We start from the raw sequence: 12,077 nt of genomic DNA on the forward strand, positions 1-12,077 counted from the left end.
CTTCTGCATCTGGTCTTCCCTGATGGTCATCTCTCCAGGTACTAACCAGGCCTGGCTCTGCTTAGCTTCCAAGCCTTGCCAGTGACCCTGTCCCTAGTCCCAGGAACAGGGATCTGTACAGTTAGTTTTAGAGCAACCCTCATCCAGTAAACACCTGTTGATTGTTCCTCTGCAGTCTCTGTCGATTATTTGAAGGATACACTACCTAAAGATATCCAGATTTAACAGGAGTGAGGAAAGGAAATTGGTCACATAGAATGTACAGCACAGAAACAGGCCATTCGGCCCAATAGGCCCATGCCAGTTTATGCTCCACTCGAGCCTCCTCCCACCCCTCTTCATCTCAATACAATAATACAATACAAATCGCTTTATTGGCATGATAAGGTACATCTTATGTTGCCAAAGCATCAAAATACATTTATGGTTGAACACATAAACGCGGTTCCATTCATACAGTGTATAAACAGGTATATCCCTGAGTTTATAAATATATTTTCGCCTTGTTTATATATACTCTTGTCTTAGTTTACTGGTTGTCCCTCTGTTCATGGCAAGCTGTAACATAGTGTGCCGCCAGTGTTACACAGCTTCTCTCCTCCCCCAGTAGGAATGGGAGTTTTTGGTTGTCAGTCAGATTTCTGAATTCAGGGCATATTTGTGAGAATTTTTGATAGAAATTCTCTCTGATGCCCTGATATTTTCCACAGGCTGTGAGGAAGTGCATCTCTGTCTCAACTACTCCCTGACTGCAGTGAGAGCATATCCTGTCTTCTCTTGGCAGCCTGGTCTGCCTGTGTCTGCCTTTTTCGATCGCTAGGCTATGTTCGCTAAGTCTGTACCTTGTCAAGGTTCTTCTCAGTTTGTTATCCTTTACCATGGTCAGGTAATCAGCTATGTTGTATTGTCTGTTTAGGGCCAAGTAGCAATTGAGTTTGCTTTGGGTTTTTGTTGTTTCTGCCCAATATGACAGATATTTTTCCTTTTGCTTAGCGACGATTGTGTTGGGTCGAATTCTTTGTGTTACCCTGTCACTGTCTATCAACATATCCTTCTATTCCTTTCTCCCTCATGTGTTTATCTAGCTTCCCCTTAAATGCATCTATACTATTCACCTCAACTTACTCCCTGTGGTGGCGAGTTCCACATTCTCACCACTGCCTGGGGAAAGAAGTTTCTCCTGAACTTTCTATTGGATTTATCAGTGACTATCTTTTATATTTATGACCCCCTAGCTCTACCTTCAAAACCCTTCTGGTTCCACATCAATGAAACCGCTGGCTCAACAGGCCGCGGAATTGATTAAAGTGTAGCGGTTAAAGTAGATCGCCACTAAATAAGAGAGTTTGACTTCGACGAACTATTAACAAGTTGTTTATTTACAGGAACAGACTAATTACATCAGGTAAGATGGCAGGTAAGATGGCTGACTGTAGGAGCATCGTGGTATAGGTCTTGTCCCAGCGGGGACTCCACGAAGACTGAGTTTGCAGTCCTGTGGAGAGCGTGATGTTCCCGCGCTTTGGACGTCACGTGATCGCGTCGCCGCGTTTGCCCGCGCTTGTGGCGTCGCGTGACCGCGTCGTTGCGTCAGCGCGTCTCCCGGTACGGAGGCTGGCCGCTGAGGCCGAGGTCGCGAGGCCGGGCTGTGCCGGTGCTTGCCGCGGGGGCGGAAGATCGCGTCGCTCCCGTCGGCTGGCCGATGCGGCCGAAGTCGCAGTAGGCTGGGCTGTGCCGGCGGCCGTCTTGGAAGACCGAGTCGGGCTGGCGGCCGGCGCGCGTGCGTCACGTGATGCATGACGTCAGCGCGTTAGGTCGCCTCGTAAAGGGGCAACGGCCCAACAGGTAAGTTAAAGGGGTAACAGCCCTAACTGGTAAGTAATACAATTAAGTAAATTAAATACATACAGTTTGGTAAGTTATACATGCATAAATAAGTTAAACTAAAGAAAGGTAAGTTATACATGCATAAGTTAAGTTAAAGAGAATTATGTATCTCAATGTAAAGGACAACCTGTGGGACCACTACAAAAGCATCAAAGGGAAAAAACACCATTGCTTTACAAAGTCGTCGTCTTCTTAGGCAGTCCCTCGGAACCGAGGATGACTTGCTTCCACATTAAAAATGAGTTCTCAGGTGACTGATGAGTCCAATGCGGGACCTACAGTCTCTGTCACAGGTGGGGCAGACGGTGGTTGAAGGGGTGGGTGGGTGGGGTGCTTGGGTTAACTTGCGCTCCTTGCGTTGCCTGCGCTTGGCTTCCACTTGCTCCCGGCGAAGAGACTCGAGGTGTTCGGCGCCTTCCCGGATGCTTCTCCTCCATTTTGTGCGGTCTTGGGCCAGGGATTCCCAGGTGTCGGTGGGGATGTTACACTTTTTCAAGGAGGCTTTGAGGGTGTCCTTGAAGCATTTCCTCTGCCCACCTGGGGCTCTCTTGCCGTGCCGGAGCTCCGAGTAGAGCGTTTGATTTGCGAGTCTCGTATCGGGCATGTGGACGATGTGACCCGTCCATCGGAGCTGATTGAGCGTGGTCAAAGCTTCGATGCTGGGGATGTTGGCCTGAGCAAGAACACTGACGCTGGTGCGCCTATCCTGCCAATGCTTTACAAAGTGAAGTGATAATCACTCCTGTATCTATTTCTCTGTCGCTGCTTTCCATGAGTGGGAGATGAGTGCCCGGCTGGCGGTGAAAGGGTTACACTTCCAGCTGGTTCGTGTGGCAGCTTTCCCGGCTGATCGGGGGGGGGGGGGGGGGGAGAGCTGCAAATCATGCGACCCTGCGTACCTTGGGATTCCTCGGCCACTGAGCATGCTCCGAGTGCGTGTGTGCCTGTGCCTGTGTGCGATGCTGTTTCTGCAGCATCCTTGTCCTTCCAGCTGGGTGGGAACGCCGTCTCCCAGAGAATCTGGGAGAGACGGAACATCGCTTGTGCAACCACAGTGTTGCACCGTTAGGAGGGGGGGTGGGGCTCTGCCCTTTGATCTGAGAAGAAGTATGCAGCGTGGATTTAAAGCCAATCCTGACACCACCTAAGCAACCGTCCACAAGCAGGTGTCTGGTAAGTCTTGGCTTGCATTGGAGCAGCATTTTAATAAACATCCTCGAGCTGTCGGGGCTGGGTCTGTTTATTCGGGAGGACGTTTCTCTACTGTATTCAGTAGCAGTGACGGCTTGTCATTCCCTATTTTTTTTCCCCTCGCTGCAAGAAAATCAATTCTTGACCTTGCTTGTGAGACGGACTCCTTTGCCATGTTTCCTGCCGTGTATCCATAGCAACCAATTAGTGATTGGCTCTTTCGAGCTCTCGCTGTAAGAAAAAAAAGCAGAAGGGGCTGGTTGTTGTGCTTTGAACAATACTAATCGGATTTGCGAGAGTATTGCCTGTGGGGAATGGGGAGGTTGGAATGTGGAGAGGGTGCTGGAGCCTTGGCTGTCGAGGGGAGGGTGCTGACAGCTGATTGCGTTCAGTCCCGAGGTGATTACATCTATTGCATTTGGTGATGAGGACAGGAGCCTTCCAAGCGGATGATTCACAGGCTGATTCAGCAGATTATATATCTCTGTCTGTCTCGTGCTCTCTCTCTCATTCTCTTTCTCCCTCTCTGTCTCTCCCCAATTCTCACTCTCATTCTCTAATTCTCATTCTCTCTGTCTCTGTCTCTCTCAATCTTTCACTCTATCTCTTTTTCTCTCCTCTTGCTCCCTCTCTTTCTCTCCCTCTCTCTTTCTCACTCCCCCTTTCTCTCTTTCTCTCCCCCCCTCTCTTTCTCTCCCCCCCTCTCTTTCTCTCCCCCCCTCTCTTTCTCTCTCTTTCCCTCTCCCCCTCTCTTTCTCTCTCTCCCCTCTCTTTCTTTTCCCTCTCTCTCTTTTCCCCCCTCCCCCCATCTTCAGAATTTCCAAGTGTCGCTCTTTTTGTATTTAATTCTCTCGGCTCTGAATGTGCGCTACTGGATTCTAATGTACAAAAGCTTGATTCTTTTGTCTGAAACTCCCCCAATACTGTTTTGGTCAAGGTGTTTATTGTAAACGGGTTAATGCAGCTGCCAATATCAAGGAGAGAGGAATTTCAGATGAGCACATTTGGCGTTTGTACCTTGCTGTATGCTGTTACCCCTCGTTTTTATGTTAATATCCGACAACCACTTCAGCTGGCGAATTCGAGGAAGCTGAAAGCAAGTTACCTGCAGTAAAAATGTAAAAAGCAGCCTGACTGCAGTCAATCATCACTTGACCCTGAGCCCGCATGGCAATCTTGTGGACAGAGTGACTCGGTACAACGTGATATCCCAAGAGAAGCCCTGCACTTACCCCGTGCTCTGTCACTTGCTGCTCAGCTACCATAGTTCTACATAAAAAGAGCTGGAAAGAAGAAAGACCTGCATTTATATAGTGCCTTTCACAACCACCGGATGTCTCTAGGCTCTTTACGGCCAATGAAGTACTTTTTTGAAGTGGAGTCATTGTTGTAATGTGGGAAACGCGGCAGCCAATTTGTGCACAGCAAGCTCCCACAAACAGCAATGTGATAATTACCAGATAGTTTCTGTTTTTGTTATGTTGGTCGAGGGATAAATATTGGCCCCAGGGAGAACTCCCCTGCTCTTCTTCGAAATAGTGCCGCGGGATTTTCTACGTCCACCTGAGAGAGCAGACGGGGCCTCGGTTTAATGTCTCCTCCGAAAGACGGCACTTCCGACAGTGCAGCACTCCCTCAGCGCTGCACTGGGAGTGACAGCCTGGATTTATGTGTTCGATTCTCTGGAGTGGGACTTTGAACGACACAACCTTCTGACTCAGAAGCGAGTGTGCTGCCCACTGAGCCACGGCTGACACTGTGCAGATGCTGAGGGTCTTCGAGTGGTAACAAATCACTTGCCCAATTCGTAGTATTATGGGGGTTGCTCCTCCGTGCATCTTCCTGCCACCCTTTTGCTTGCGCGATGGTGACGTACTCATTGTGCCACTCTTGCTTGTGCATCTTTTGTCCTCATGCAAGAGCTCCTTCACTACTGCAACGATGCCCACCTTTTGTGAATGGGGGTAAGGGTGGTTAGCACTGTTGCCTCACAGCGCCAGGGACCCGGGTTCGAATCCGGCCTCGGGTGACTGTCTGTGTGGAGTTTGCACATTCTCCCCGTGTTTGCGTGGGTTTCCTCCGGGTGCTCCGGTTTCCTCCCACAGTCCAAAGATGTGCGGGTTAGGTTGATTGGCTATGATAAATTGACCCTTAGTGTTAGGGGGATTAAATACGTGGGGTTACGTGTTGGTGTAGGGGTTACGGGGATCGGGTGGGATATGTGTCGGTGCAGGCTCGATGGGCCGAAATGGCCTCTATCTGCACTGTGGGGTTTCTGTGATTCTGTGATTCTGTGAAGGGTTTTGCCTTGGAGCAGGGGCATTAGAGAGAAAGGGCAGGATTTTCATTGAGGAGGCGGGTAGGAGGCGTGACTACAACTTTCGGGGTTGTAATCCCGCCTCCATCGAGTTCTAGCCAACCCACGTGATTTTGACTTGATTGACCTTGTTGAGCCTGCCCAGTGGGCTCAGCAGGCCAATTAAGGGCCACCCAGCAACAGGTGATGTCACAGATTGACATTTCATCTGTCAAGACCTTTTGACAGATGAAATATCAGTGTTTGACAGCTGTTTGAAGCTGTCAAACACTGACTATCTGTACTCCAGGTTAATTCCTTCCTCTCAGGATGATTTAGAGATCTCCCCGGAACAGAAAGCTGAATGCTGTAACTTTTGACAGCTCACGGCCATTCTGCTTTCTGTGCCGTTGAGATGAGGGACTCCCGAGACCAGAAGGAAGGAAGGCTGTAAAGGTCAGTACATGTAAGTAAAACTTCTTTAAATACTTTACACACACCAAACACACTTACCTCTGCACTCATGCACCCATCACTCACCTGAACACTGGACATCTCGACCCCTCCAAGCCCTTCATCCCGACGGTCCGCCTCGCTAACTTGGCGTGGTTTGGAGCCGTCGGGAATCTCACATTTCACCAATGAAAATAGGGATTAGGCTAAAAACTGCCTGTTAACAGGCAGTTAATTGGCACTAATCCCCTTCCCGCCTCGGGAAGGCGTGTCCCAGTGCGGGCGGGTACCCGCCTCCTTTGAAACTGACATGGGGGCGGTTGGGGGCGGGATGGGTTCGTGCCCCCCCGATTTCGGGATTTTAACCCCCCACACGCCTCCAATCCCGCCTCCACGGCCCAGTGAAAATCCTGCCCAAAGACTTCCATTTGCATAGCACCTTTCATGGCCACAGGACGTCCCAAAGCGTTTTACAGCCAATTAAGTACATTTTTTTTAGTGCCGTCACTGTTGTAATGTAGGAACTCTCATTAGGCACTCCCGTCTGAATCTGATTCAACCACAGATAACAGCACCAATCTCTTTAGCAGCTCTAGATGTTCAGTAGCAAGCTCTGGAATTCCCTCTCTAAACCCCTCTGCTTCTCCACCTCTCTCTGCTCCTTTTACGATGTTCCTTAAAACCTACCCCTGGACCAAGCTTTTGGTCACCTGTCCTAATATGTGGCTCGATGTCAATGTTTGTCTGATAACGCTCCTGTGAAGCGCCTTGGGATGTTTTACTACATTAAAGGCGCTATATAAATGTTATAGCTTTTTTTTTGCACAATACTGGAAGGGACCTCTCCAACTCCATTAGCTCTCAGCTATGAACCGCGGGATATTGGTTCCCAAAGATGGGAGTAGTTAGGAGATTTGCATTCACAGGAGCGGCAGTGGAATCTTTTTAAAATTCATGACGTCACGTAAGCTTCAGCCTGATGGTTGGAAGGGGACTATCTTGGTGTTGGTATTGTGAATCGGCCCTGGCCTTCTATGCACTGTGGGCAAAATACCATACTCGGAAATAGGGTTGGCGCTTTATCGGACGGGGAGGGCGTTTCCAAACTGCCTACTGTATCCACTGGATACTGATGGGAGTAAGTAGATGACGAATGGCCCATCTTGTGAATCTCTCTCAAACTCAAACCAGACTGCCTGGATTCAGCATATCAAGGGTTTTTTTTTTTCCCCAAAAAATGAATTGCAACCCTTTGTTAACGAGATTTTCTAAGTTCTCGGGGTTTGGCTGGTTTGAGTCACAATGGACTGATTTTGGAGGTAAGAGGGGTGGATATTTATCCTGGTGTGATGCTTGGTCAGTGAGGCTGGAATGTGGTGTGAGAATGGGGCGAGCATTGCCCCCTTTGTACCTTCTGTCTGACGGCCACCAGAGCGAATGGCAAGGGGTGGTCTGCACATCTGACCGCGAGCACCGTAACCAATCCTCCCCTTGTTGATGCAAAATTTGAAACAATATAACCGTTAACAGTACTTGGGATGTGTAATGAGAACAGGTGCTTCAGACTAACGGAGACAGATGGACACCCTCGTGATTGGTTGCAAGCTCGCTTATTTTCACTGATGGATTTTTATTTTTCCTCCAGAAGTTTCCTTCATTCCTCCCTCCCTCCCTCCCTCCCTCTCCCTTCCTTCCTTCCTCCCTCCCTCCCTCTCCCTTCCTTCCTTCCTCCCTCCCTCCCTCCCTCCCTCCCTCCCTTCCTCCCTCCCTCCCTCTCCCTTCCTTCCTTCCTCCCTCCCTCCCTCCCTCTCCCTTCCTTCCTCCCTCCCTCCCTCCCTCCCTCCCTCTCCCTTCCTCCCTCCCTCTCCCTTCCTTCCTCCCTCCCTCCCTCCCTCTCCCTTCCTCCCTCCCTCCCTCCCTCTCCCTTCCTTACTCACTCCCTCCCTCCCTCCCTTCCTCCCTCCCTCCCTCCCTCTCCCTTCCTTCCTCCCTCCCTCCCTCCCTCTCCCTTCCTTCCTCCCTCCCTCCCTCTCTCCCTCTCCCTTCCTCCCTCCCTCCCTTCCTCCCTCCCTTCCTCCCTCCCTCCCTCCCTTCCTTCCTTACTCCCTTCCTTACTCCCTCCCTCCCTCCCTCCCTCCCTTCCTTACTCCCTTCCTTCCTTCCTTACTCCCTCCCTCCCTCCCTCCCTCCCTTCCTCACTCCCTTCCTTCCTTACTCCCTCCCTTCCTTACTCCCTCCCTTCCTCCCTCCCTCCCTCCCTTCCTTCCTTCCTTCCTCCCTTCCTTACTCCCTCCCTCCCTTCCTCACTCCCTTCCTTCCTTACTCCCTCCCTTCCTTACTCCCTTCCTCCCTTCCTCCCTCCCTCCCTCCCTTCCTTACTCCCTTCCTTCCTCCTCCCTCCCTCCCTCCCTTCCTCCCTCCCTCCCTCCCTTCCTCCCTCCCTCCCTTCCTTACTCCCTTCCTTACTTCCTTCCTTACTTACTCCCTCCCTCCCTTCCTCCCACTCCCCTCCCGACCTGGGGGTGTGTAAACTACACAGGAGATGTATGCTGTGCTGTTTTTTTTTTAAAAGCACAGGGTAAAACATCTGCTCTCTGCCTGTATAATGCTCACTGCTGATGTATGACTATTTAATATTAATGTGATGTGGTGCTTTGTGTACTGCTCTGATATATGGTCTCTTTAATGGTGCTCCTCTTTGCTGTGCTTCACTTTGCTGGAATTGTTTGCGTTGCACAGTGCGCGGTGGTGCACGGTTCCCAGACATGGATACACTCTGTAACTGACACGGTGGTGCAGGCTGATCTTCCCTTGTCGCGCTGTCTCTCTCTCTTACAATGCACTGGGGAGATCCAAGACGTTGGGCGATTATTTAAATGCTTAAGTTCCACAGGGCGCTGATGGCAAGGTTCGATTATTTTGTCGTTCATTGTTGAGTGTGGTGAGGAGCACATTGCGATGTGTCTGTGCGTGATCAGATTGCCTTCCCTCCCATTGGTAATGGTGTTGGATTTCGGTGCTTAGCTGCTGGCGAGGACAATGGAAGGAGAGATCTTGTTAACCCCTTAATGCACGAACAATCACGGACTGGGTTAAAATCCTGGAACTCCCTACCTAACAACAACTGTGGGAGAACCTTGACCTCACGGACTGCAGTGGTTCAGGAAGGAGGCCCACCACCACCACCTTGAGGGCAATTAGGGATGGGCAATAAATGCCAGCCTTGCCAGTGACACCCACACCCCGAGAATGAAAAACTAAAGGAAAAGACCCACTGGTCCATCCAGGCTGTCCCACACAACTGCGATGCCTTGTGCATCACCACACATACACCCCCTACCTGACAGCCATATCATCTCCTGGGAGAGGCGCAAAACCAGATTTTAAAACTCTGGCCAATTTAGCAAAGAAAATCTGGGAAATTTCAATCTGATACCCTTAGGCGATTCTACCTGGTCCAGGCAATCACTCTGGCACTGAATTCCTTGCAGTACCTATCGCTTTGTAAGAGGTAATCTCTGCCCCAGCCAGAAACAGGCCCACCTCTGAAGGAATTCGGCGAGTTGGCGTCCAACACGCGAGCCGGCAGCCTGTTCCAGAGATCCACTGTTCTCTGGGAAAAGAACCACCTCCTGACATCTAACTGAGATAAGAATTTAAGAAATGGGAGCAGGAGTAGGCCATTCGGCCCCTCGAGCCTGCTCCGCCATTCAATAAGATCATGGATCTGATCTTGGCCTCAACTCCACTTCCCTGCCCGCTCCCCATAATCCTTCACTCCCCTGTAGCTCAAATATCTGTCAATCTCCGCCTTGAATATATTCAATGACTCCGCCTCCACAGCTCTCTGGGGAAGAGAATTCCAAAGATTCACGACCCTCAGAGAAGAAATTCCTCCTCATCTCCGTCTTAAATGGGTGACCCCTTATTCTGAAACAATGGCCCCGAGTTCTAGATTCCCCCACGAGGGGAAACATCCTCTCAGCATCCACCCTGTCAAGCCCCTTCAGAATCTTATATGTTTCAATAAGATCCCCTCTCATTCTTCTAAACTCCAATGAGTATAGGCCCAACCTGCTCAACCTTTCCTCATAAGACAACCCTTTCATCTCGGCCGCGCTGGCGTGCTTGCGTCCGGGCGCGCTGTGTACGTGCTGCTGTTGGAAAGTGCACATGCGCAGGGAAACAGTAAACAGAGAACAAAACGTCCATCGGGTACGGACAGGATCAAACACAGCTGTGATTACCCCCCCCCCCTCGCCCATAGCCTGGTGCCACTCACTGTCTAGCCTCACCCATGATGAATGCCTACTTGGGTGGAGTATTGCAGGACTGTTTGAGGAATTGTACCCCCAGCATATGAGCGAGTGCTTTCAGGAGAGAAGGGAAGGAAATGGGGCCGGTGGGGGGGGGGTAAGAGAGGAACAAGGACAGCAAAATCACCCGTCTAGCACGCAACAGAATGTGTTTGTTCCATGATGTGTGCTAGGTTTCGATCAGCGACGTTGTGCTCGGGTCCCTTCCACAGTGAGTAAGTTGCACGGACTGGAAGGCCCGGGATCTGATCTGTGGGCCGGCGGCGAGTTCGCTGATCTCAGCCAGCAATGTTGCACTGGTCTCAGATTAGGGAGGGGGGAAAAACTCCAACCAGGGTCCCGGCTCCGGATCACGATCCACCAAACTCTGCTGGAGAGTGTTCATTTGTGGGTGTCGGGTGGAGCATGTTGGGTTGCGATGCCTGCTGTGGTTACATAGACTGCCGACACTGCCTTAGCGGCGGTGCAATGAAGTGGTTCACTAGATTGATCCCTGGGATGAGAGGGTCATCCTATGAGGAGAGATTGAGTAGATTGGGCCGATACTCTCTGGAGTTTAGAAGAATGAGAGGTGATCTCATTGACACATACAACATTCTAAGGGGGATTGACAGGGTAGATGCTGAGAGGTTGTTTCCCCTCACTGGGGGAATCTAGAACTAGGGGGCATTGTCTCAGGATAAGGGGTAGGCCATTTAAGATGAGGAGGAATTTCTTCACTCCGAGGGTTGTGAATTTGTTGAGTATATTCAAGGCTGAGATATAAATTTTGGACTCTAGGGGAATCGAGGGATATGGGGATCGGGCAGGAAAGTGGAGTTGAGGTCGAAGATCAGCCATGATCTCATTGAATGGCGGAGCAGGCTCGAGGGGCCGTACGGCCTACTCCTGCTCCTATTTCTTATGACATTCTCTGACACACAGGACGAGTAGCCTACAGAGGGTAACTGTGGAACCTTTTGAGAGCAGGGATTGAAAATGCCAAGAAGTGAAAAGAAATGAAGTTAATTTAATGTGGGAGAGGAGTGGTGCCAGGAGCCTGATTTATTTAATTGTTTAACCTCATGTTCTCTACTGTTTAGTGCGGTGGCTTTATCCCTTCACTGAGGTAACATGACTCATGCAATGTAGAAGGGGGCCATTTGGCCCATCGTGCCTGTGCCGGCACTTTTGAAAGAGCTGTCTCCGCTCCCCCCTGCTCTTTGTAAAAAGAAAATGTACATTTAGTGCAGGAAACCTGTGTCACTTTCCAACTCCTGTTGCTTTGGGAGATCCATGACAATGGGCGATTCTGACATTCATTATTGCCCCGGTATTGAGGTCCAGCAGGAGTGATAACTCTGCCAGCGGCAGCGCCTCGGTGCGCTCTGAGATCCTGCATAGTTCTCACACTCGCGCACTGGGAATTCTCTGATGTTTAAACGAGGGTCAAGGCGGACTGTAACAATCCCTTGCATGTTGGCAGAGAGCCAGCCCAGCCGTGTTGTACAAGGTTATTTATTTTATCGACTTGTATTCCCACTTTGTTTTGCGTGCACTCGGAGAATGGGCCCAAGGGTTGGCTGATTCAATAATAAAATATATATATATGTATATATATGGAGACACAGATTGTCTGTGTACTGTGTAATGACTTGGCCATTCAAGCTGTCTATCTGCTACTGATTGAGCATTACTCAGTTGCCGTACATCAGTGCTACCCATGTGTAATTGGGCCAGACAGCAACTAACCATTTGCTGTAATCACAGATGAGTTGCTCCCTCCAGTGTCCCTGCTGGCCCATGACCTCCATGCTTCCGAACTCCATGTCAGTCCTGAGGTGTGTCTTGCTCAAATTTGTTGAAATGGCTTGCACCTTTCTGGGACTTGGGTGGGGTGGGGAATGGGCTTACTCTTGAAGCGAGTGTGAAAAGGAACAAGAGGAGCCTTACTG

The 12,077-nt window shown here is 50.3% G+C and overlaps 1 protein-coding gene across 1 annotated transcript in view; it reads left to right on the forward strand.

Annotated features, from left to right (window-relative positions):
* The first annotated feature begins 2,839 nt into the window (after nt 1-2,839).
* Nucleotides 2,840-12,077, forward strand: part of plekha6 (pleckstrin homology domain containing A6) — a 353,735-nt gene continuing 344,497 nt past the window's right edge. The window contains exon 1 of the mRNA XM_086011107.1: nt 2,840-3,060. The gene's annotated coding sequence lies outside the window, so the exon portion shown is untranslated. The remainder of the gene's footprint in view (nt 3,061-12,077) is intronic.

This window comes from Somniosus microcephalus, chromosome 18 (assembly GCF_052327205.1).
Source record: "Somniosus microcephalus isolate GS21.2 chromosome 18, FLI_Smic_1.0, whole genome shotgun sequence".
Lineage (NCBI taxonomy): Eukaryota > Metazoa > Chordata > Chondrichthyes > Squaliformes > Somniosidae > Somniosus > Somniosus microcephalus.